Below are 25,144 nucleotides of genomic sequence, written 5' to 3'. Positions count from 1 at the left end.
TTTTGTGTCGGCTGTGCGCGCGATCAGTGTTCGTGTACTGTAAGTGCAGCTAGACTGCTTAGTGTCTCGTAATAAATGCACATATTACATTTGGTGGAAGGTGCTGCACTCCCCGACCCTCACCCTGGAACTTCGCAGCCGAACTTTGACGTCTGCTCCAGCCGCTATCATGAACGAGTCTCCCAACAATCCGCTTGTAGCATCTGGCGCTCCTATCATGTGCGGCGCCGTACAGCGGCAGCGGGACCCTCCTGTTTTTAGCGGATCAGATGAGACTGATGTAGTAGATTCGCTCTCCACCTACAAGCGTATCAGTGATAACAAGTGGGATGACCCGACGAAGCTACGTAGCATCATCTTCTATCTTCCTGACGTTACGAACCTCTGGTTCCACAATCATGAACGGATACTGTAAACCTGGTCCGACTTCAACACAGCATTCGCGGAAGTCTTCGGTCGCCCAGCCTTGCAAAAACTCCGCGCTGAACAGCGCCTACGTCAGCGCGCTCAACAGCCCGGCGACACTTACACCAGTTACATAGAGGATGTTGTGGATATTTGCGCCCGCGTCGATTCCACTATGACTGAAAAGGACAAGGTGAAGCACATCATCAAGGGCATCGAGGACTTCACAGTTCCTTGATTGATTGAAGGCGTACTTTGCTAACGTGACGTTGCAGGTTTTTTCCACCACTGGCCACTGTCATGTTGTCAGACGCAATTGTCCTGCCTGTGCAATATGTATTTTGTGATTTTCATTGTTATGCAGTGTTATATGTAATGGTGTTGTGCACTGCATCTTTTTGTTCTCAGCAGTGTGTTTTAATTTTGTCCTCTTACAATGCTTCTACCAAGCGCTTTGGGTAAGTTTAAAACTAATCAGTGAATATAAACAAATAGACCACTTTAAAAACGGTAGTATCTGTTGTGTTGGAAGCTCAGTGCTGACACCCGTTATTGCAGTCGCACCGCTGGCACGAGTTGTTGCAAATGGGTCGCAAGCCCCAAGGGTAGCGTTGGCCTGGCGGCCTGGGGCGCAACTGGAAGCATCCGAAGGTCCTGGCAAAGCATGAGTCGACTGCTAACAGAACAACTTGTTTATTCTAGCATCGCAAAAAAGCGGCCGGTCAGGTCGACAAGTGGAGAGACGGGAGAGCGCACTTCTCGACGGAAGAATTTGGAGCCTCTCTCCGTGCGCCCGGGGGCAGCTGCTCTTACACTCTCGGGGTTGAGGGCAAGAGGGAAGGTCACGGGACAAGGTCACGTGACGGTGGGGCACAGACACGCTGAGAGACAGGTTGGGACAAGGAGGTGACGCATCAGCGGGGCCGGCGCCGGTCAGACCTGCTCGCTTCACACTGGGGGAGCTCCTCTCCCCGGCTGCCGCGCTTTGACAAGCGTGGGCACACACGCACACACGAAGACACGTGGCACTGAAACATGCCGGGACGCGATCGGCGGGGATGCGTCGCGGCCGCTCCGAACGGGCCAAAATGTCCGCCGCTTTGAACGAAGCCCCGGCGTCCGTTGAATCCGCGCCGGCTATACCGCGCGTCGTAGGCGAAACGTAACAGACCGCCCCGCCGGGGGAAGGAGATCCCGATGGAAAGGGGACTGCATCCGCTGTCCGGAGGGATGTCGCTCGATGATGCTCATAACCGAAGTCGGTCGTCCCTCGGCGTTTCTTGAGCGCAGCGCACCGAGAAGGCCTCGTTCTCACGTTCAGGTTCACACAGGACACTGCAAAGTGACTTCGGGAGAGTTGTCATTTTTCGCTCGTTTCCAGCAAGCGTTAGAACTACGCCGAAACTCAGCCGCTCAGTCAGCAAGCACGGCACAACCCGCACTAAGCCATGCCAGGCTCTTTCCCCCTTTTTTACTACTGCCTAGTTCCTTACAGTAGTCTATAGACAAGAACGGCACCGAGAGCGGCGCTGCTGCGCCGGCGTTGAGAGCGCCGCATGCGGAGCAAAATTCTATTAGCGGTGGTGCCCCTCTCCCATCTCTCGTTCGCGCCGCCTTGATTGCCTCCTGCACTGCGCGTGTTTGGGCACGTTTCGCGCCGCGCGCGGTGTGTGCGCGTGGACATTTCCTTCGAAGGGCGGTGTACAGTCTCTCTCACACTTAGGGGAAAACTCGAAGCGCAGCAGCTCGCGCAGATGCTCGAGGGGCGGGATCTTCAACGGCGTCGTCTGCTACGGCGGCGCACGCTGGCCGCATTGTCGAGAAACGTTCTACTGTCAGGTGCAGGGCGCTGATCACATCGTTACTGCGTGAAAGGAGCCGGTATTCTTTGCTAAGCGTTGCGCGACGCCCACTGATACGCCTCGAATGTAAGTTCATCGCTGCATGGCAGTCATAGACGACGTACTGATTCCATACATTCTTGACGGCCCGTTTCTGGAAGGCGACTATATATTCTAACGCGATAGGACGCCGATCCACACTGCTCGTGCTGTGCAAGAACTGCTAGAAGAGCGCGCAGTCACTCTCTTGGAGCGGCCGCCTCAATCCCCGGGCGCCAACATCATTTAAAATGTCTGGGGCTCGTTGAAAGTATCGCTGGCGCAACATCCCCTCTATCAGTCGCCCGAGGATAGGCTTCGATCCACCATCGTCAGTGACTGAGACGTGCAGCGAATGAACACATCCCTGATCAAGTCATTCTACACTTCACTGCCTTCCAGGATGAGCGCTGTCATCGCTGCCGCTGGGGACATGACGAGATACTAACTGAAGTTCCGAGCGTGACGTGTACAATTCCCCACCGGCGGGCAGGGTCTGTCTGGTGTAGCGAATGATTATCGAGAGAAATCACTTCCAGCTCATTGTCTGAACCTAAAACGTTCATTTAATCGTGTCCGTTTGTTTCACCGTGTTCGACTCCCATTGTTGAGTGCTTTGTTTTCCTTTCCAGTCAAACACAGACTGAGCACGTTGCGCGCACATCTTGGTGCGTTTTGTCGCTGCTCATTACGGTAGCACACACAGTGAAGAAATATACGTGCACACGCTCAGTACTCCGGCCCTTCGAAAGAACAAATGAACCATGTTGTCAAAAGAAGTTTGTGGAACTCCATTAGCGCCAATGAAGGATCAGAGTGTGGCGACGCACAACGTTTAGTAAAGAATATCAGCTCAGTTCCCGCAGTACCGATGAAATCGGTGCACTGCCCCTGACAGTACCACGCTTCCCGAAAATGCGGCCAGCGCGCGCCGCCGTAGCAGACGACGCAGATCACGACACCGCCCCTCAAGCGTGTGCGCCTGCTCGAGCTGCTGCCGCCGCACGACTCCATTGCTTGCCGCATCGCGATGCAATACGTTCCGAGTTTTCCCCTTAGTGTGAAACAAACTGCACACGCTATATTTGCCTTTAAGAAGATCGGTACGCTTGACGATTATTTTTATGGCTGCAATGCGGCGAAAGGGCAGCGTCTGCTTAACCATGTAAGGGACGCTGAGCAGGTAATTGGAAACGACATCGTATGTGCCGCCGGAAAAATCGTCAGCACATACGATGCGGCACATACATACGGCACCTACGAGCTAAATTCATTTTTGCAGTTTCTCACATTATGTTTGCTACAAATCCGTGTTGTCTCTGATGGCGACAACGGACTTCTATCGACACTGTGCGGAAATAAACAAGATATATCGCTGCATAGCACAAGTACGACATGCGCACACAACTTTAACTAGTACGTCCCCTACAATATGGAATAGAGGCAGCAATGTAGACAGCTTGGTCATTTTTTAACAGTACTTAAGAGACGGAAGTTGAAAGTATTATTAATCATTCCTGCTTCAGCAATGCCGGCGCGACCAAGACGCGGGTGTGTATCGTCCAGTAACCCGATCGATCGGTGCGATGGTGAAGCGGGAATGAACTCCGGTCATGTTCAATGCATCATGCACATATTCAATTTCTCGGCACGCGTGAACTTCGGCCACTGCTAGCGCATACAACAGACGTGGTTTCCATTCTTAGACAGCGCACACACAAACGAAACACGAGAAAGAAGACAGGACAAGCACTCGTTGAACTTCAAGTTTTTGTATGAATAAAAGGATTATGTACCGAGTAATTATTAATTTCACGTGGGTTAGATACAGAAACCGTCATACACTCAGGAGTGATCAATAAACGATCTCGCTTCGTTTGCCAGATGTTTACTTCGCTCGGCGCACCGCAGTAATCCATGTCTGTCGTCTGCTTCTTTCGTACCATTTTCTTGTGAATCGGTATAATTTCACTGGTGGCATCAACCTTTTCATGTTTACATTGCTGTCGTGACAGTTAACAACACAATAATAATTTCCGGTCATCCGAAGAGGCGCCGTCGCAAACAAGAGACGTTTCGCGCGCAGCGCGAACTGAACCCGGGCGCGACCGCGAAGGGAAGCGGCGACGGAAACCTACACCTTCTCGCGTGCAGCTAGCGCGAGAAAGCCTTCTCGCGTGCAGCGCGTGCTCAGCCTGGCCTCCTCTGGCTCAGCGCGAGCGAAGGGAACCGGCGGAAGCAAACCCCCGGGGGATTGGAAACCGTGCCGCCAGGGGAGCAACGAGCGCTGGCGTCTCGGGCGAAACTTGGCGTGCGCTCGTCTATAGCAGCAGTCAGAACGCGTCCACAAATCGGAAAATTGCACTAGAAAGCACATCATCACTTTGAAACACTACACAAAAGCAATATGTTAAAAATCCTGCCTCAGGAAGAAAAACATCAATAACAAACAATTTTGAGGCTGATTCCCACGTTAGGGGCTTCGACTTAAGCCATCGGCGTTACCGTTGAGACTCCCCTTTTTGTAACGCACCTCAAAGGAATATTGTTGCAAAGCGAGGCTCCAGCGCAGGAGGCGGCCATTTTTGGGAGAGATGGTCTGCAGCCATTGGAGAGGGCAGTGATCCGCCTCAATGATAAACCTCGAGCCGGCTAGGTAGCATGACAATTTCTGAACGGCCCACACGAGACACGCACACTCTTTCTCGGTGGCGCTGTACGCCTGCTCACGACTGGTCAGCTTACGACTAGCATACAGGACGGGGTGTTCTACTTCTCCATTTTCCCGTTGGCACAGTACAACGCCCATGCCTCGCTCACTAGCATCGCACTGAACAACGAACCCTTTAGTGTAGTCGGGCGATCGTAGCACAGGCTGGCTTGTTAGGGCGCTCTTTCCTTTGTCTCGTCCCAGACGACTGTTTGCGGCTCTGTCTTTCTTAGAGCATCCGTCAGGGGAGCCGCGATATCAGAGTACCTGGGGATGTACCTCTGATAGTAGCCGGCGACACCTAAGAACGAGCGAATATCGGTCTTCGTGCGCGGTTGCGGGAAGTCTCGCACAGCGGCCACCTTTATTTCAGAGGGGCGGCGACGACCCCGACCAATCACGTGACCGAGGTAGACAACCTCGGCCTGTGCTAACTTGCACTTGGGAGCCTTGACTGTCAAGCCCGCTTCGCGCAGGCGGGTTAGCACTGCCCGCAAGTGTGCCATATTCTCAGACCAGGATGCGGAGAATATCGCTACGTCGTCTAAATACGGTAAAGCGAATTCTTGCTGTTCCCGTAACACTTTATCCATGAGGCTTGAAAAACAGTATGGCGCGTTCTTTAAACCAAAACTCAACACTTTAGGACGGAATGTTCCCATTGGTGAAATGAACGCCGGATACCTACTAGCCTCTTCTGTAAGTGGAACCTGCCAGTAACCCCTGACAAGATCTAGGGTGGAAATGAACTGAGCGCTACTAACTTTCTCAAGGCGCTCCTCGATGTCAGGGATCGGATAAATTTGATCCTTAGTTATGGAATTTAGCCTGCGGTAGTCGACGCAAAGACGAGGTTCCTTGCCCGGTACCTCAAAATCAAAGGGGAGGTATAATCACTCTCACCCGCCTCCATAACACCGAGCTGTAGCATTTTCTTTACCTCAGCCTCCATAATATCGTGCTGGCGGGGTGACACCCGGTACGCCTTGGATCGTACTGGCTCTGGGGAGGTAAGTTCTATATCATGAGTAAGGACAGAAGTCCTACCAGGCCTCTCAGAGAACTGATCTTGAAACTCTTGTAAGAGCTGGTGTAGTTCGGTTTTCTGCTCAGGCGACAGCGGTGCTTTACTGATTAAGTCACTAATGACTTGATCGGTGTCTTCCCTGTTCGTCACTGAGCCTAGTCCCGGAAGCTCGACCGGAAGCTCTTCGGGAGCGTTTACCATCATACACACTACTGCTTCCCGTTGCTTATAGGGTTTGAGCAGATTACAGTGGTAAACTTGCTGTGCTTTCCGTTTTCCTGGCAGACTGACCACGTAGTTGACGTCCGACAGTTTTTGAACAATCCGTGCTGGGCCCTCCCACTGCACGTCGAGTTTGTTTTTTAGCGATGTGCGCAATATCATGACCTCATCGCCCACCTCAACACGACGGGCCCTGGCTGTCCGATAATAAACCTTGGCCCTCTGCTGGGCCTTTGCCATTGCTTCACCTGACAACTCCTGTGCCCTTCTTAAGCGTTCGAGGAGCTTAAGCACGTACTCCACCACGACTGGGTCGTCGCCCCTGCCTTTCCACGATTCTCGAAGCATGCGAAGCGGAGACCGAAGCGAGCGACCGTACACCAGCTCAGCTGGCGAAAACCCCGTAGCCGCATGCGGCGCGGTCCGTAATGCAAACATCACCCCAGGCAGACACAGCTCCCAGTCAGTTTGATGTTCAAAACACAATGCTCTCAACACGCGCTTCATGACGGAGTGGAGCTTCTCAACGGAATTCGACTGGGGGTGGTACACTGAGCTGTGTAACAGCTTTACCCCGCACCTTTCGAGAAAGGCTGTCGTCAAAGCGCTAGTAAACACTGTGTCCTGATCTGATTGCATTTCCGCAGGAAAACCAACTCGCGCAAATATGGACAGTAGTGCATTGACTATCTCAACTGAGCTGAGTTCTTTAAGCGGCACTGCTTCAGGGAACTTTGTCGCTGGGCAGATCACAGTCAAAATGTGTCTGTACCCTGTGGCTGTTACCGGCAGAGGTCCCACTGTATCAATAACGAGCCGTCTAAAAGGCTCCGTAATGATAGGTACCAACTTCAACGGCGCCCTCGATTTGTCTCCAGGTTTGCCCACCCGCTGACAGGTGTCACATGTCGTCACAAAGTGGTCTGCGTCCCGAAAACACCCTGGCCCATCGTACTCTTGCAAGAGACGGTTCTTAGTTAACTCCTAGGTGACCGGACCACGAACCCACATGCGACAAGCGCAACAGATCCTGACGATAGCATTGAGGCACGATCAGCTGATCGAACTCCACTCCCCTGCGGTCTAGATACTTCCGGTACAGGACCCCACCTCTTTCCACAAAGCGAGCATTTTTCTTGGCGATACCTTCCTTGACAATGCAGCGTATGTTTTCTAGGCTGCCATCCTTCTTTTGCTCGGCTATCAAAGCCGACCGGCTCACTTTTAGCAACCTATTAAGTCCGTCTGACGTAGGCGCGATGAGCAAATCTTCAGATAGCTCTTCTAACTTTCCCGTGTCGGGCATGTCCTCTCCAGTATCTGGTGCCTTCAACGCTACAGGCTCAATTTTATTCAGTTCGGGCGTGCTCTGAATATCAGCTTGCTGAGCCTCCGACCCTTTCTCATTGTTCGACAACGTCGGCCCCGCAACTACCGCCTTTGCAGCGAGCTCCCGAACCTTCGATCTGGTTAAGGCCTGAACGCTAGCCTCACCAAACAAAAGCCCCTTCTCGCGAAGGAGGTGATCGGACCTGTTCGAAAATAGGTACGGGTACTGGGGCAGCAGCATAGATGACACTGCGGCCTCCGTCTCAAGCGCTCCGAAAGGTCCTTCGATAAGCACTTTTGCTACGGGCAGACACACGCTATGAGCTTCCACGGCTTGCTTGATTTATGCGCACTCGCCCGTGAACATGTCGGGTTCTACGTAAGAGGGGTGAACTACATCCATCGTAGCTGCGGAATCGCGAAGCACTCGGCACTCGTTCCCGTTCACGAGGAGGTCTCGCATGTAAGGCTCGAGAACCTTCATGTTCTCGTCAGTGCTGCATAATGACAAAAACACGACTTTTGTTTTTGTTTCCGGACACTGCGCCGAAAAGTGACCCGGCTTCTGGCACGTATAACACACGCGCGCTTGCCTCGTCTCGAACCGCTTTCTGCGTGCGGCTGCGGCTGCCGCCGTCTCCTTACGTTCAGTCGGACTGCTTTCACTCGCGTCCGCACTACGTGTGTCCCCCTTTGCTCTCATGGGCGTGAACTTCGGCCTCTCAAACTTGGAGCCAAATTCACCCTTTTGACCGTCCTTAGCTCCGCGAGCCCGACGCGTCACAAACTCTTCGGCTAGCTCAGCGGCTCTAGCCACCGTACTAACGTCTGGCCTATCCAAGACCCAGTACTGCACGTTCTCAGGTAACGGACTATAAAACTGTTCCGGCCCGAAACACTGCAGAACTTTCTCGTGGTCACCAAACGCTTTCTCTTCTTTGAGCCACTCCTGCATGTTTGACATAAGCCTGTAGGCAAACTCTGTATATGACCCACTTTTACCTTTCTCATTTTCCCGAAACTTCCGACGGAACGCCTCCGCTGACAGCCTGTACTTTTTTAGCAGACTCGATATCACTTTGTCGAAGTCCTCTGCCTCCTCTCTCTCCAAGCGAGCGACTACGTTGGCCGCCTCGCCGGATAACAAAGTGAGCAAGCGCTGTGGCCACGTTTCCCGAGAGAACCCCTGCTTCTCGCACGTTCGCTCAAAGTTAACCAGGAACAAACCAATGTCCTCTCCAAGCTTAAACGGCCGCATTAGGTCAGTCATTTTGAACAATACTCGTTCTCCTGCACCGTGTGCCTGACTTCCATTACGAGCGCGTTCCATCTCCACCTCGAGCCGCTTCATTTCCAAAGCGTGCTGACGGTCGCGCTCTTCTTTTTCTTTCTCTTTTTGTTCTTTTCGTTCACACTCATCTTTCTGTTCTCTAAGTTCGCGCTCCTGTCTTTTTGCCGTCTCCCTCTCCTCAATGGTCTCAAGGCATTCCGACAGCTCGTCATCCTCAGCTTCCAACTCAAGAATAGCCCTTAGCAGTTCTGGTTTTCTGACTTTATCTGAGACATCCAGACCCAACTCCCTTGCAAGCTCGAACAATTTCGGTTTGCGCAACGACTTCAAATCCATGGCTGCTCTGAATGCTGCTTTCTCTACTGCCTACTATTGTCTTGCCGCAAACTAACCCGGCAGCAACGACAACCACAATTACCACTCTGTTTCTGACGCTAACAAAAGCCTGGCAAAACTCAGAAGAAGAAAGTCCCGCACTCACCAAACCTCGCAGCCAAGAATTCAGCGCAGTCGTTCCGCTGCAGGCAACCAGTCATCAAACAGGGCCCATTACACTGCTCCCGGATGGTCGTTGTGCTGCTCAGCATACAGTCAACCGCATATCTTCGCTGCTGGCCTCCGTTGTCGCGATCTCACCGCTGGCAACCAGCTGTTGGAACCTCAGTGCTGACACCCGTTATTGCAGTCGCACCGCTGGCACGAGTTGTTGCAAATGGGTCGCAAGCCACAAGGGTAGCGTTGGCCTGGCGGCCTGGGGCACAACTGGAAGCATCCGAAGGTCCTGGCAAAGCATGAGTTGACTGCTAACAGAACAACTTGTTTATTCTAGCATCGAAAAAGAGCGGCCGGTCAGGTCGACAAGTGGAGAGACGGGAGAGCGCACTTCCCGACGGAAGAATTCGGAGCCTCTCTCCTGGCGTCCGGGGGCAGCTGCTCTTATACTCTCGGGGTTGAGGGCAAGAGGGAAGGTCACGGGACTAGGTCACGTGACGGTGGGGCACAGACACGCTGAGAGACACATTGGGACAAGGAGGTGACGCATCAGCCGGGCCGGCGCCGGTCAGACCTCCTCGCTTCACACTGGGGGAGCTCCTCTCCCCGGCTGCCGCGCTTTGACAAGCGTGGGCACACACACACACACACGCACACACGAAGACACGTGGCTCTGAAACATGCTGGGACGCGCTCGGCGGGGATGCGTCGCGGCCGCTCCGAACGGGCCAAAATGTCCGCCGCTTCGTGAACGAAGCCCCGGCGTCCGTTGAATCCGCGCCGGCTATACCGCGCGTCGTAGGCGAAACGTAACAGTTGTAACATTATGGTACCTCTTGTTATTGTGTCTTTTCCAGTCACACTAATAAGATATCTTGCAGTTGGAGGTCCTCTAATCTATGAATTGGCTTCTCTTTAATGTTGTCCATCTTAATTGGTACAGGTAAACTGAATATGTCAATATAATGTGATATTCATTGCAGATTATCAAGGACATTAAAACACTTGTCAAGGAAGAAGTAAGGCCGAGGACGTCTACTAGGATAGACAAAATACTTGACATTTCGATGAAAAAGCGTGTGAAATGCAGGGAGGAAGAACTGTGCTTGCTGTAGGAAGCTTCCGAAATGGACGTAGGAAGACTTCCAACACGTCGTATGTACAATAATGAAATACTATATCATTTCCTAAGCTAAGTACACATTGCAGACGCTAGCCTTTTTCATTATTTTAGCACATAGGGAAGGGTTAAATCTGTATTATGCAGATTGATAGAAACATACCTGAACCACACAAGCCCAATAATTCATAAGACAACTATACTTACAGAACGACATCTCGTTCTCAAAGAAATGAGCTTAAAATAACGGCTTTTCTTCTATTGGAGGAATAATTTTATTTTTCACTGACATGTTTAGTAGAGCAAATTGTGACGTGTGCATGCATGGTCTTACATATTCTATAAATATATGCGTTCAGAACTAAGCACACAATGGGCTCTTCACTACAACTTTTCTTGCTGCCTTGAAGAATTTCTTGATTCTCCACCACTTGTGTACTTAATCTGTTTTACGGTAGGTGTTAAATTGTGCTCTCCCTGTAGCAACACTTAAAAGTTTTGTCGTTTGCTGTTATATTGTCATACTTTCAAGGTAATTACACCAGACATAGCATGTGAGGGGCTTAATTGAGCAATGTGAAGGGCCTCATGAAGCATTGGCATCCTCTTTTCAGATATACAGGCTGTGGCAGTGCTTCAGATTCTGGCCCGCAATGTCCGAGAATGCGCAACGGTACATATTCTATTTGTACAAGAATTAAATATTTTATTATGCTGTTACTGGATCTGTACTAAACAGTAAGATATGTGTCCTGGTGCTGTGGTAGTCTGTGTCTGCCTCCAGTGACAAACCAAGCTATCATCTCTGCTTTAACTGCAGCATTGCAGATGTTTTTTTCGCCAATATTCGGGACTCTTTTGCAGCATGGAGCAGCCAATATGCCCAAAGCACAGCTCAAATTCCGAAATGTTAAAGTTCCCAATTTTAACTCTGGAGCTGTCACACCTGGTCGTAACGTGTGCATGTATGTGCACGTGCATTAAGATAACTTCATGCAGGAGCAAAGCAACAGTGGTTCAGAGGTATTAGTAATGTAAATATGATAGTAGCAGGCGCTTCTTTTTGTTTTTGCAGGATCGGTGCACGCAGCTTTTATTTTTTTTCCTGCACCATCCACTGTCCACAGACACAAGAAAAAAACAGCATGCCACCTGAGGTGCTCCTTTTACAATAAAAATTTGCATGTTGGCTTTGTAAACTTCACCTTTTGCCTCAAATGAGCACTGAAACCAAGCTAATAATTCTACCTACTTAAATATGAAATATTTTGTGATTATGGAACCTCTCAAAAGGAATGGCTTGTAGTAAAAACATATTGCGTATTAAAGATATTTCATGAAATGTTTAAATATCATAAACTTGACCATACTTTTTTACCACTATGGAGGGAGAAAATGACCCGGTAACTCCATGCGTTTATTACAATGCCCCAAACTTCACATATGCAAGCAACTTCCCTGTACATGTGGACTGGGAAATACTCTTCAGTGTCTCGAATGCAGAAGGCATAAGGCGCGTTTACATGAATGTGACAACTGGCGCATCGCATCCATGTAAACTGGGCTAATGCGCCAGGCAGGCGTGGATTGAGACGAGTAAGTGGACTTTTGGAATGCATGTAAACGGGGTTGCATCGCATTAGGAATTATGGGAAGGGAATTTTCGGCGGATCAGCTGCACTCGCCGAGCTGCGGGACAGGAATATCCGTCAGAAAATGGCAGCCCCGATGGAGACGCCGGATCCCGCCGCAATGTGCTCGCCGCGAGTGTATTTTTCTGCGGAGGAAACGCCAGCGTATCTAGCAATCATTAGTGAAATGAGAATACGAGTGCTGCCAGGCTCTTGGTGTCAACGCAACCATGTTCATTTTGTCCGCATGGATGGATAAATGCGCCGCCTCAGCTACACTTGGACGTGGCAACAGCTTAGGATGCATTGGAAAAATTTCAATGGGAAGTACAACAAAGTGTATCTGTCATTTCTTCTATACCCACTTCTTTGAGCTCGCAGACGACGTTGCCGGCTTAGTAGCTGTGCTTCAGATATTGTTATTTTGTGTATACTACAGGAAAGAGAGTTGCAGAAGCTGAGTGGGGCGGCGCCGTCAGAGTGGCGCTGATACAGTGAAATGAGTGGTATCATCTGCAACCGTCCTATGGTTGAAGCCCAGGAATACGGCGTGGATAGCGACGCAGTCAGCGAAGCGCAGAACAGCCAAACACCAGGTAAGAAATCGTTTCAAAAACTGCTAGGCTGTTACGCATTCCGCAAAGGCAGTGGCTGCACTGACACCACACTGGCGCTGGCTATGGCTAAGCTGCCCCCCTTACTAGACCAGATGCCCACCATCCGGCACGTTCTCTATGCCGACGACGTTACGATCTGGGCAACCCAGGGATCCGACGGGGCCATCCAGGATGCTCTCCAGGAAGCTGTACGTGTCGTGCAGAACTATACAGCCACGGGAGGCCTTTCCTGTGCAGCCGAAAAGTCCGAATTGCTCCTCGTGCACAGGCGGCGCCGCAGGACCGACGAATCCCCTAATATCTCCCTGTTCTTACATGGCAGCCCCATCCCTCAAGTAGCTAGACTACGCATCTTGGGCCTCCACATTCAGTCGGATGGCAAAGCCTCGCACACTACGCACCTTTTGGGTCAGCAGATAGCACAAGTCACACATATGGTAAACCGCATTACTAATCGTAGAAGAGGACTTCGCGAGAAAGACGTCCTCCACATAGTACAGGCTCTGATATTCAGCCGGCTCATATATCACCTCCCCTATCACAATCTCACCCTCACTCAAACTCAGAAGATGGACGCCCTTCTGCGGAAGGCAGTGAAAGCGGCTCTTGGGCTGCCTCCACATGCTTCCACAAAACGGCTTCTTCAGCTTGGTATCCACAACACCGTAGGCGAGCTTTTGGAGGCTCATCGCAATGGTCAGCTCCAACGTCTCAGACGCAGCCGTCAGGGCTGCGCTATACTTTCTCGCCTTGGCTACCCTGTCCCTGAGACACTCACACACGTCCACAATATCGCCTCGCTCCTGTACTACGCGCTAGCATACAAGTAGCTCCAATTCCCCGCAATATGCATCCCGAGCGACACGCCGGCCGTAGACGCGCCCTAACTCAGGCCCTGGCACGCATTTTTGGAGACCGCAGCACAATTACACCGGTTTCGTACACGGACGCGGCCCGCTACCCAGAGAGGCGAGCCATGTGTTTAGCGGTAACTGACAATACAGACACGCTTAGGGTGTGTGCCTAACAACGCTCAACTGCTCGGCAGAGGAAGGGGCAATAGCCCTGGCCATTGTCCATGCCTCGACGCTCTCCGCACAAGACACCCCCATCACCATAGTGACAGACTCGCGGGCTGCCTGCCGGGCTTCGCGCAAGGACTCGTGACTGCACACACACATCGAATTCTCTCCTCTGTCCCCACTCCCACGTTACACAAGGTGCGTATCGTCTGGACTCCTGGACACGCCTCTCTCCATGGTAATGAACTCGTTAATGCGGTAGCCCGAGATCTGACTGGCCGGGCACCATCGGAAGAGCTGTCCAACCCAGACGACGCACCGCCAGAGCCCCTACACTACACTGAGACGCTCGAGTACTACCGACAAAGTCGCCTTAACTATCCCCCTCCTCATCCTTCGCTTAATAGAGCAGATGCCGCTGTCTGGCGGCAATTGCAGACCAATTCATTTCCTTGTCTCCACATGCTACATATCTTTCATCCCACCCTGTACCCTTCCTATTGTCCCCAGTGTGGGGCCAAACCCACGGTGTATCACTTCAGGTGTTCCTCCTATACCAAAGCCCCCTAGAAAAAAATGTAAGGCCTCCGCACGCCGGTGTGACGTCACGCTAGTCGGATGGGCCGGACAGTCGACGCCGTCGGCGTCTCCGCGCCTAGGTTCGTTGCGCTTGCAGGGCGTCTCTTTGCGCGTCGCGGATACTATGCCATGAGAACATTAGTGCTGTCCTTAAAGTGACAGCAACCTATAAATTCACCCTGCAGGGGCGTCTGCGCAAGCAGGCGTTTGGTGTGTTGGGACACCACGTACCCGAGCACACGAGGGTTAGACACTCCCGCGTGTAGCCGTGCGTGGCTTAGCCGTGCCTGGGGAAAAGGGGATCCTGGGGGTTGAGCCGATGCTGGGTGTTTGGACCTTTAAGGCCCCCCAGCGGAGGCAACACACCCCTTTGGCCTCTGCTTCACATAGACGGCACCCCCGGACTGACCCACCCGGGGGAAATCGGCAGTCGCCTTTTCCTGTCCACCTCTCCAATCTTCGTCTTTCTCTCTCGTCTTTTTCATCTTTCCTGTCTTCTCATCACTTCTCGTCACTTCCTAGTTTCCCGGCGGCAAGCGTTAACCTTGTGTAGCTGGCCAGCCTTGGCTATGCTGTATTTGGTTATAGCAGCGATGTACGGCTGGCGTTGGCAGGGTTTCTATAGCAGGAGCTCCTGTCACGCCCCCCTGTTGGGCTCCATGGTGGGTGGTCGGCATCGCGGCCGAAAACCCAACTGTACTTATGGAAAACGCTTTTCCTAAAATCCCCGATCGTCCTCAGAAAAGAGGGCGCACCGAAGAGGTCTTTCAGTTTTTCGGACGCCAAGTCCACAATTTTCCTCGTTTTCATGTCATCCACGCAGAAAAACCAGCTAAACAAGTACGAACAATCTCCCCGTTCCTTGTGTCTAAGTCTCTTACCGAAGTTTTTGGCCCGGGATATCAGGTGTCGAGGATGGCTAGCGGTGACCTCCTCTTGGAGCTCCGCGACCAGAAGCAATTTGAGAAGCTGCCACAGCTAGTATCATTTGGGGAGACCCAAGTAGTAGTAACCCCGCACCGCACGATGAATACCTCCCGCGGCGTTGTCTCCGACGATGATTTGCTAGAGCTCACTGAGGCTGAACTGTTGGAAGGCTTCAGTGAAAAAAACGTCATAAACGTCAAAAGAATCAAGATGAGGCGAGACGGTAAAGAAATTGCGACCAAACACATAATACTCACCTTCAATTCAGGTGTCCTGCCCGAGTCAATCGAGGCCGGGTACATCAAGCTTTGTGTAAGACCGTACGTGCGAAATCCCTTAAGATGTTTCAAATGCCAGCGTTTCCGCCACAGCTCGCAGAGCTGCCGAGGCCGCCAAAGATGTGCGAAATATAGTGCCCTTGAACACGCCACTAAAGCATGTAATAACTCTCTCCACTGTGTAAACTGTGACGGGGATCACGCCGCGTACTCGCGGTTGTGCCCCTCCTGGAAGAAGGAAAAAGAAATAGTAACTATGAAAGTAAAAGAGAATGTATCGTTCAAAGAGGCACGAAGGCGGCTAGCATACCTGCCAAAGAAAACCTCTGCCGATGTGGCGCGTCAGGGGGCAGCGTCACAACGGGCTCTGTCCGACCTGTCCGAGCTGTCCGACCCACAAGCAGTGAGTCGGCAGTTACGCCGTCTGCCCCCGCGGCGGTTGCAGCTAGCGCTGCTCCGTCAACCGAGGAGAAGGGACCGTCGACCCCAAAGGTGGGCGCAGCCGAGGCTGCCTCAACCTCCCAGGTCCCTTCCAGCGCTGGCAACGGCCGGCGCAGCCAAATCTCCCAGGGAGACCCATCGACCTCCGGGCTGGTGGGCGCAGGGGTCTTGCCCTCCAAGGCGGGACCCTCTCGGGAACCTTCTCGCTCGCAAGAGCAGGTGTCCGGCGCCTCACACGAGGCAATGGACACTACACCTATCCTCAAAGCGCTTCAGGCGCCTAAGGAGCGGCGAGGTTCCCTCGAACGCTTCAAAAAGAGCAAAACCCCGGTTACAGGGCCTCGAAAGGGCTCTGTAATCTGAGACATCCCTTCCGTTTTCGTAAACACAGCACCAATCTAATTTAAAATATGGATACACAAATCATTCAATGGAACGTCAGAGGTCTACTTAGGAATCTTGGTGATGTTCAAGAACTCATCCATAAACACAATTGAAAAGTGCTGTGTTTACAGGAGACACACTTAAAATCTACACACACAAACTTTCTCCGAAAGCACGTTACGTTTCGCAAAGACCGCGAGGATGCTGTCGCAGCATCTGGCGGTGTATCTATTATTGCTGACAAAATTGTAGCGTGTCAGCATCTAAAGCTCCAAACGGCCCTTGAGGCCGTGGCCGTTCGAGCCGTACCTTTAAATAAACTCATTACAATCTGTTCTCTGTATATACCACCACATCATCACCTTCACAGACGCGACTTAGAGTCATTAATAGATAAGCTCCCGGACCCCTATTTTATTCTTGGTGATTTTAATGCACACAGTACTTTGTGGGGCGATTCACGCTGTGATGCGCGAGGTCGCGTCATTGAATAGGTGCTTTTTTCCTCTGCAAGATGTCTCTTGAACACGAAGGAGGCCACGTATTTGAACCTGTCCAACAAGTCATACTCTGCCATAGAACTTAGCATTTTATCGCCGACGCTTTTACCCTATTTTAAATGGAATGTGCTTAACAACCCGTATGGGAGTGACCACTTCCCAATAATCCCAACTGCGCCGAAACAAGATCAACTTCCCCCGCTTGTCCCTCGGTGGAAGATTGACTCAGCCGATTGGGAACGGTACCGAACTCTTACTTACATGACGTGGACTGAGATGTCTGGTATAACCATGGATGATGCTGTTGCATATTTTACAGCTTTTATACTGGATGCCGCCTGTAAATGTATTACACAAACGAGCGGCATGGGTTCAAAGCGGCGTGTTCCCTGGTGGAACGATGCATGCAGGCAAGCACGGAAGAACCAGAACAAACCGTGGGCGATATTTCGCGACTCTCCTACAGCTGAAAACCTGGAAAACTTTAAACATGTCAAATCCCAGGCAAGGAGAACGCGCCGGCAAGCAAGACGAGAGAGTTGGGCGAAGTTTATATCAAGCATCAACTCGTACACAGATGAGACAAAAGTATGGAACAGAGTGAAAAAAGTTAATGGACAACAAACGTATTCCCTGCCTTTAGTATATAGTCACGGAGAAAGCCTGGAAGATCAAGCCAACTTTCTTGGCACACACTTTGAACACATATCCAGCTCCTCACACTACACCGAAACATTCCTAAAGTACAAAACACGAATAGAGAACCAAAAGCTAGAAAGGAAATGTGCAAAAAGTGCGCCGTACAATGAACCATTCCGCATAGCAGAACTGCAGGCAGCACTGAACTGCTGTAATAAATCCGCCCCAGGTTCAGACCGCATAATATATGAGATGTTAAAACAACTACCATCCGAAACACAGAAAACCCTCCTTTCCCTTTACAACGTTATATGGTCTTCCGGCGAGATCCCCTCTGCTTGGAAGGAGGCGATTATATTTCCAATACTGAAGCACGGAAAGGATCCTTCCTCTGTATCAAGTTATAGACCTATAGCATTAACAAGTTGCCTCTGCAAAGTATTCGAAAAAATGATTAACTGTCGCCTACTACACTTCCTAGAATCAAACAAATTGCTGGACCCATACCAGTGCGGGTTTCGGGAGGGTCGATCCACCACTGACCATCTCATACGTATCGAGGCACGTATCCGTGAAGCTTTTGTCCATAAGCAGTTTTTCTTATCAGTATTCTTAGATATGGAGAAAGCCTATAATACAACGTGGCAGTTTGAGATATTGAAAGACCTCTCGCAGTTAGGTATACACGGAAATATGTTCAATGTTATAGAAAGTTATCTGTCGAATCGGACATTCCGTGTTCGAGTGGGCAGTGTTCTGTCACAAAAGTTTGTACAGGAAAATGGAGTGCCGCAGGGCGGGGTGCTCAGCTGCACACTCTTTATAGTAAAAATGAATTCTCTTCATCTACACATACCACATAACATCTTCTATTCAACGTGTGTTGACGACGTGCAGATAGGATTTCAGTCAAGTTCTCTTGCAATCTGTGAGCGACAGGTCAAGCTTGGTCTTAACAGGGTCTCCAAAGGGGCTGATGAGAACGGGTTCAGACTGAACCCACAGAAAAGCACCTGTGTCATTTTCTCCAGAAAAAGAGGCCTGCACCCTGATCCTGAAATTGTGTTGCATGGTGAGCGTCTGCCCGTAAACAGGGAACATAAATTCTTAGGCATAATTTTAGACGCGAAGCTAACCTTTGTACAGCACATAAAATATCTTAAAGACAAGTGCATGAAAACAATGAATATCTTAAAGGTGCTCTCACGCACAACCTGGGGCAGTGATAGAAAATGTCTCATGAACTTGTTGTATAAAAGCCTCATACGCACACGACTAGACTATGGAGCCATAGTTTACCAGTCGGCTACTCCAACTGCTCTGAAGATGCTAGACCCTGTCCACCACTTAGGCATTCGCTTGTCCACAGGCGCCTTTAGAACAAGCCCAGTGGAAAGCAGTTACGTTGAATCGGATGAGTGGTCACTTAATCTGCAGAGAACATACTCCTCTTTCATGTATTTTCTGAGAGTGAACGCAAACAGTGAGCAGCCCGCGTTCTCCACCATAAACGATTTGTCCAGTTGTCAACTTTTTCGCAACCGGCCCACAGTGGCAAAGCCTTTCTCACTGCGTGTCAGAGACATGGCTGAATAAACAAGGGTTCCACTGCTTGAATACCACCTTATGTCCCCTGCTATACGGCCCCCGCCGTGGCAGTGGCAACCAATAGACTGTGATATATCCTTCGTAACTGTTACAAAGCACGCGCCTGTCGCGCATATACGAATGTACTTCCTCGAGTTACAGCACAAGTACGCCTCTCCTGAATTCTTTACAGACGCATCGAAGTGTAATGCTGGCGTATCTTACGCAGCGGTCGGTCCATCCTTTTCGGATGCTGGTGTTCTGCACCCTAACACAAGTATTTTCACAGCAGAGGCCTACGCGATATTGGCCGTTGTTAAACACATTAAAGAATTTAATATCCCAAAGGCAGTTATATACACAGACTCCTTGAGCGTCGTAAATGCTTTGAAAACTGTCAAGAAATATAAAAACCCTGTAATTATTTCTCTTTACTCAGCATTGCTAAAAACCTATGCGTCTAAGCAGCATATCGTCCTATGCTGGGTGCCGGGGCACCGAGAGATAGAGGGAAACGTGTTAGCGGACCAGCTAGCCACATCAGTGAACGCGAACGCTGCAGACACTTCCATGACTATCCCTGTAATGGACCTCAAGCCCGCAATAAGAAAAAACCTAAGAGATTTCTGGCAGCGCTTGTGGGATAAAGAAACAGCAAATAAATTACATGTTATCAAGCCTTATCTTGGCACCTGGCCGCCGGTATCAAAGAACCGCCACACAGAAGTAACACTTTGCAGACTCAGGATAGGACACACATACAGCACACACGTATACCTCTTGTCCGGTGGCGATCCGCCCATGTGTGATAAATGTGGTGAGCCACTTACCGTGCTTCACATCCTGCTGCAATGCACTCAATTAGACGCTAATAGGAAAAAGCATTTTCCATTACCACATCGGCAGCTAATTCCACTCCATCCTCAAATGATTATAGGTATAGAACCTTTCTTCAAGCATGAATGCCTGTTTAGATTGTTAAAAGATATAGATAGTTTTCATATTATAGCCCCAGGAAATCCGTAGCACAGCCTCTAACAGAGGTTTCTGCTGCGGTAGGTGCAATAAAAGAAAGCACCTGCCTCTCAGCCTTTGGGCTCAAAGGCCCCCTGGAGGCATTAATGCTATTTACATATTCTCGCATTTTAGCTCCATGATCACTTATCACGCGTACTATATCCACAGACCACTACATGTATCACTGTCATAATTTCATGCTATATACTATTTTACGTTTCTATGACACTGATTGATTTTAGGCCACTTTACAGCCATGTTACATCCCACCATCGCTACTCACAAATCAGCGCTTAACACATTATCATTCATGGCGCTCTTTGGCCATACCTGGCCCTTGCGCCACTAAACAACACACATCCATCCAACCTATAAATTCAGATGCTTCGTTTCCAAAGCAAGACACGTATAGCTGACGCAAAAAATAAGGGGGAGCCGCTGGTTCACCGCAGTCAACACCACCATAGAAAGCAGCATTCTTTCACACCTTCCTTAGATTACTTGATTGGCAGCATTTTTGTTTTTTGCGTGTATCGCAACACGACCTGCCTTATTGTGCTTGTGATGTTCGGTCGGGACTAAGACAAGCAAACTGCATGCTGCTTAGTCACTCAACTTTAGACGGAACGAAAGAAAGAGGAAAACTGCATATTGAAGACACAGAATATACTTTATTCACAACTTATAAGAACTGCATTCAGAAATAAACATTTTAAATCTTCCATATACAATTATCATTCTCACTCTTGCATTGCGTAAAACAGTCCTCGCTAGACATTCGAATATCGAGGTTAATGTTATTGTGAAAATTTTGTCATTATAGGGTCATGCACAACTAATTCTCAAATCGAAAAAGCTTCCGTCTTTGTTGTACCATTTCTTGTGGTTATTTTATTTCCACCCGCCTTGTTTGCAGGCCTTATTGGTCTTCATAAAATGCTGAGATAATGGTGAAAAGTAAGTAAAAAACGAGAGGCCTACTCTCAGTCCTGAAGGAAAACATACAATTAATGGATTGCGGCAGCATGGGGAGTTCGAATCATAAACAGGTAGCACAATACACTCAAACGCTAACATTTGAAATGGCCAAAATATAGGGTTTCAATTTTGATAATGTAGGCAAATGAGTCTTAGCTACGCCACAGGTTTCTTTTTACAAGGTTTCTGTCAACATAACCATACGTAGATGCTCAACAAAACAGAGCTTCATGAATAAAAAAATAAATAATGAGAAACATCTCAGGCCTTCAAGGTCTGCAATTTTCGGTCGTTCTGGGCGTTGCGTAATTTGTCGTTTTCTTTGCGGCATAAGTTGTTCAGCAGTGTATTCGCTGCGGCACTTACAACATGTTCCATTACCTCCTGTGCAGGATGACCGAAATCACACACATCCACATCCTCAAAGTCCTGAAGGGTAGCGAACACAAGGCCGACAAGAGTATCTTTCTGCCTAGGAAGGCTGAAAAATCGTACGGCATATTCTGGTGTCCTGAGCTTGACCAATATCATTTCAGTAAAGAGTACAGCATTAGCTGCAACTTCTCGTAGAAACTTCAGGCCATCCCTTGTCATCTTCGTGATTAATGCATTCTCAGGGTCATCTAGATCGACGTCTTGCATCACAAGGCTTTCACTGCAAGATGCGCATGTCAACTTTTTTAGAGCTGCATGGGCACAATAGCCGGCAACATATGTTATTGCCGGTAGCCTTGACGTTCTTTTCTCAATGTCAGAGTCAGTCACAGTGACGTGAAACTGGCCGTTTCCTGAATTTACACTTGTCTCCAATGTGCTCGCGGTCGGCGGTAGTAGAATGTCCAAATCTGGCAGGTCCAGAACCTTCTGCAAACGCAATTTGTTTTCAGATTCATATATCTGCCTTATAGACACGTGGTAATTGGCACCAGACAATTACCGATACTTTCCAAAGCGATCCTCTAAGCTATCAGTTTGAAATTTGCCCAAAAGAACATACTCGAAATGAAGCTGTTTGAGACAAAGTTCGTGCAAGGCGTGGGTAGCGTGGCTGAAAGCTATGTGCGTTTCATGTGTCAAGCGGCCATTGTCATGTTTGAGACTTCCCCAGTGCTCAAGCCATTGAGCTATTCTCTCTAAGAAATATAGTTGAGGATATGACGATCAAACTATTGGACATTGCAACTGATCTCGCAACCACTGTCCTTTTCTTGGCGTCTTGACGTTAACAATGTTCCACTAAGTCAAAATGGTGTCGACATATTGAGATGTTTCCTTTGCATGCTGGAACATTGCAACACTGAGAGCACCAACAGTAGGTGAGTTAAAAATTCAAGGCCAGTTTAACGTCATGCAATTCTATGTTCGAGATAGATAGATAGATAAACTTTATAAAAAGAATAATCAGAAAACCGCTATAGGTCGGGGCCCTTAGTCCAGGGCTCCGCTGGCTCTTGCCATCTTCTCCGCTCTCTTTATCAGCTTGAGCTGGTCGTCGAGGGCCGAGCTGGACAGCAGTGCCTCCCATTGCTCCCTCGTGGTGTTCGTGTCTAGGTGTTCTATGTTTTGTAGTGTGCACTCCCACGTAATGTGGTATAGGGTTGGCGTGGCCCCACACCATGGGCATTCGTCTGTGTAGGCTGTGGGGTGTATCCGATGAAATATGTGTAGGTTCGTGTAAGTGCCTGTCTGGAGCCTACGCCAGGCAGCGGCATCTTCTGTCTTTAGATTTCGATGGGGTGGTGGATATCGCAAGCGACGCCCTTGTGGTAGTTAACGATGGCTGAATACTCGAGGTCGACAGGGTCCGGGTCTTCTGCAGCCGGCGTGATGAGTGCTCGGTTATGTACGAATCCTCGAGCTGCTCTGTCGGCCTGCAGGTTGCCCGTGATGCCAGTGTGGCCCGGTATCCAGATGATGGTTTGGGTGGTGAAGTCCTCAGGGTCCTCCTTAAGTATTCGTGCTAGGATTTGTGCTGCAGGTCTTCCAATTCTTCCCTGTAGGAAGTTGCGGCAGGCCTGCTGGGAATCCGTAAGGATCGTCAGTGGTTGGTTTGCGCGTAGGCCCTCGCGGATGGCTAACGCGATGGCCATCTCTTCGGCTTCCGTGATCGTGCAGGGGCGGGTCGATGCAGCGGAGGTAACGTTGCCTCGGTGGTCGCATGCCGCTGCCACTGCGCCCTTGTTGTTCGTCCCATACATGGCGGCGTCCGTAAAACGGGCCGTGGTATTGAACCTGAACGCTTTCTCCATGTACTGGGCCCTTGCTCTCCTCCTGCCGGAGTGTAGGTTAGGGTCCATGTTGCGTGGTATCGGGGCAACGTGAAACCTGTCCTGGACGTGACGAGGTATTAGGCAGGTTTCTTGGGTTCGTGTTGTTATTGCTGGGAACCCCAAGGTTTGTAGGACCTGCCGGCCCGTGTGAGTCCGCGCTAGTCTCTGTTGTTGCGAGACGTAATGGGCTTCTGTCAGTTCGCTGAGGGTGTTGTGCAACCCTAGCGCCAATAATTTTTCAGTCGATGTACTCATCGGCAGGCGGAGAGCGGTCTTGAATGCCATCCTCAAAAGTGTGTCGGCCTGCTTCGTCTCGGACTGTGTGAGGTGGTAGTAAGGCAGGCTGTATGTCATTCTGCTCACCACCAGACTACTGACCAGTCGGAGGGTGTCCCTTTCCTTCATTCCTCTGTTCTTGGATGTTACGCGGGAGATCATGCGTGATATCGCCTTTACACTGGTTTTGAGGAGTGTAAGGGTGTGTGTAGCGCGCTGGTTGGACTGCAACATGCCCAGCACCCTCAGCAATGGCTTCTCTGGTATGAGGCCCCCGTTTAGGCGTACCTCGAGTCTTCTTGTTGGGTCTGTGGGGACTGCGTGGTTACCCCGGCCTCGCCAGACTCGTAGAAGCTCAGATTTTTCGGGCGAGCATTGTAGTCCCCGCTGGCTGACGTATTCTTGGATTAGATTTGCTGCAGTTCGCAGGCGTTCTTCTTTTTCAGCGAGGGACCCTGTTGTGGTCCAGAGTGTTATATCGTCTGCGTAGATTGCGTGCCGCAGACCCGCTACGTCCTGCAGTTTGCTTGCGAGGCCGATCATGGCGACGTTGAACAGCGTGGGAGAGATGACAGCACCTTGTGGTGTTCCCTTGTTGGGAGGGTGGTACACTGGGGTCTGGATCTCTCCCATCTTCAGCTCCGCCGTGCGGTGGCTCAGGAAGCTCTGAACATACTTGTACGTTCGCACGCCGCAGTTGGTGTTGGCCAGCCCTTCTAGGATTCCTTGGTGGCTGACGTTGTCGAAAGCCCCTTTGATGTCGATTGCTAGGAGGACGTGTTCGCCGCAGCGGGAAACGTTGCTGAGGACTTCTTCCTTGATTTGGAGTAGCACATCTTGTGTGGACAGGCCTGCGCGGAAACCGAACATGGTGTCCGGCAGGTGTTTGTTATCTTCCAAGTGTCTCTGTAGTCTCGTGTTTATAATTTTTTCGTACACCTTGCCGAGGCAGGAGGTGAGCGATATGGGTCTGAGGTTTTCAATTGCCAATTTCTTGCCCGGTTTGGGGATCATAATTATTCGTGCGTGTTTCCACATCGCCGGTACCGTACCTTGTTCCCAGTGTTTGTTGAGATAGGCTGTGAGCGCGGAGATAGACTTGTCGCTCAGGTTTCTGATCATCGAATTTGTGATCTGGTCCGTACCCGCCGCTGTGCTACGGGTGGTGGCTGCGATAACCGCTCTCATTTCATTTTCGGTGACAGGTTCGTCCATTAGCGGGTTGGGTTGTCCTGTGTAGGGTGTTCTATATGGTTGTGTGGGAGTGGGATCTCCATAGCACTTGGTCTTGATGGCATCGATGAGGTCTTGTTGGCTGCCTGGGTAGGTGTGTAGTGACCGTTCCAGAGCCCTGTGTCCTTCTCCTTTGGTTTTGGTGGGGTCCAGGATTGCTTTGAGGATGTGCCACGTCTTCGCCATGTCCAGCGTGCCACCGAAGGAGTCACAGAATCTATACCAGTTCGCGGAAGCGAGTTGCATGGCATATTCCTCTGCTTCCGCTGTTATTTGTGCTATGCGCGTC

At 50.3% G+C, this 25,144-nt stretch overlaps 1 protein-coding gene across 1 annotated transcript in view; it reads left to right on the top strand.

Annotated features, from left to right (window-relative positions):
* Nucleotides 1-25,144, top strand: part of LOC139054835 (uncharacterized) — a 124,800-nt gene that overhangs the window by 24,879 nt on the left and 74,777 nt on the right. Inside the window, exons 3-4 of the mRNA XM_070532477.1 lie at nucleotides 11,091-11,149; nucleotides 12,547-12,703. The gene's annotated coding sequence lies outside the window, so the exon portion shown is untranslated. The remainder of the gene's footprint in view (nucleotides 1-11,090; nucleotides 11,150-12,546; nucleotides 12,704-25,144) is intronic.

Source organism: Dermacentor albipictus, chromosome 1 (genome assembly GCF_038994185.2).
Source record: "Dermacentor albipictus isolate Rhodes 1998 colony chromosome 1, USDA_Dalb.pri_finalv2, whole genome shotgun sequence".
In the NCBI taxonomy this organism is placed as follows: domain Eukaryota; kingdom Metazoa; phylum Arthropoda; class Arachnida; order Ixodida; family Ixodidae; genus Dermacentor; species Dermacentor albipictus.
Note: the sequence above shows the minus strand (reverse complement) of the source record. Positions and strands in the feature narration are given on the sequence as shown.